Genomic DNA, 1,390 nt, shown 5'->3' with positions numbered 1-1,390 from the left:
GCTGACCTTAAGGTTTGCAGCCCGATTCGTAACCACTACGCTACCAGAGCTCCTTAGGGTTTCATAAATTAGGACTACATGATTATCACTTTGTGAACTCCCATGCACTTCAAAAAAAAAAACTTTGTGTTCAATCAATTCTTTTGCATAAGTCAGACGTACCAAACTATGAAATATTACTAAATAAAACAAATACCGTGTGCTTTAACAGAAAGAAAAAAACTTACAACATTTCACACTGAGAAAAAAAAAACGACTTCTCTTACTTTTCCAAAACAAACATAGATGGGTCACTCCTTAGTAAAGAAGATTCCAGTCTTTCTCAAACTTTCAGAGTGAGAACCCACCGGGTCCTTGTTAACCATGCTGCTCCCCATCACAGGGATTTAGTGGGTCTGGGATGGAACCCAGGGACTCCATGAGATATTGCTGGCTTCAGAAAAGCTGAATGGCTGATATTGTGTTCCGCCTCGGTTTCAACTGATGCTGCTGCTATTGACAACTCTATTTCTACAGCTGTTGGGTGGAATGTTGTATAAGTGAAGCCCATTTGGCTGGAAGTGTAGCCAAATCACTTATAACATCACTGAGTTGGTCTACTTGTCCTATCAATTAGGGAAAACCAAAAAACCAAAGCCACTGCTGTTACATCAATTCTGACTCATAATGACCCTATTGGACTGAAGAAAGCTGTCCCACAGGGTGTCCAAGGCTGTAAATCTTTATGGAAGCTGACTGATTCATCTTTTCCCACAGAGTGAGTGGCTGGGGCGTTCCAACCACAACCTTTCAGTTAGCAGATGTATTCTTTAACAACTGTGTCCCAGGGTTCCTTCAATTCCTGAGGAGGGAGTGTTCAAAGTCTCCAGTTGTGACTATGGATTTTTCTACTTCTCCCTTTTGTTTCGTCCGTTTTTGCTTCATTCATATAAGGCCTTCTTATTAAGTATGTACACATTTAGAAGAGGCAGACCACTTCTGAATGATGAACCACTAAAAACCTTAGGAATAGCAGTAGAACATTGTCAGATATAGTGTCAGAAGATGAAAACATATGAATACCGGCAGAACATTCTAATATATATATATATTGCTGAAAGATGCACCCCACAGGTTGGAAGTCACCCAAAATACAACTAGGGAAGGGCTGCCTCCTCAGAGTAGAGTTGACCATAATGATGTGAATGGAGTAAAGCTTTCAGGACCTCCATTTGCTGATGAGGCACAACTCAAAAGGAGAAGAAACAGCTGTAAGCATCCACTAATAATCACAATATGGAGTATATGAAGTATGAATCTAGAAAAATTGGAAGTTGTCAAAAATGAAATGGAACACATAAAGGTCAACATCCTAGCCATTGTTGTTGTTGTTGTCAGGTGCCATCGAGTC

The sequence above is a fragment of the Chrysochloris asiatica genome, unplaced genomic scaffold (genome assembly GCF_000296735.1).
Source record: "Chrysochloris asiatica unplaced genomic scaffold, ChrAsi1.0 scaffold00117, whole genome shotgun sequence".
Taxonomy (NCBI): domain Eukaryota; kingdom Metazoa; phylum Chordata; class Mammalia; order Afrosoricida; family Chrysochloridae; genus Chrysochloris; species Chrysochloris asiatica.
Note: the sequence above shows the minus strand (reverse complement) of the source record.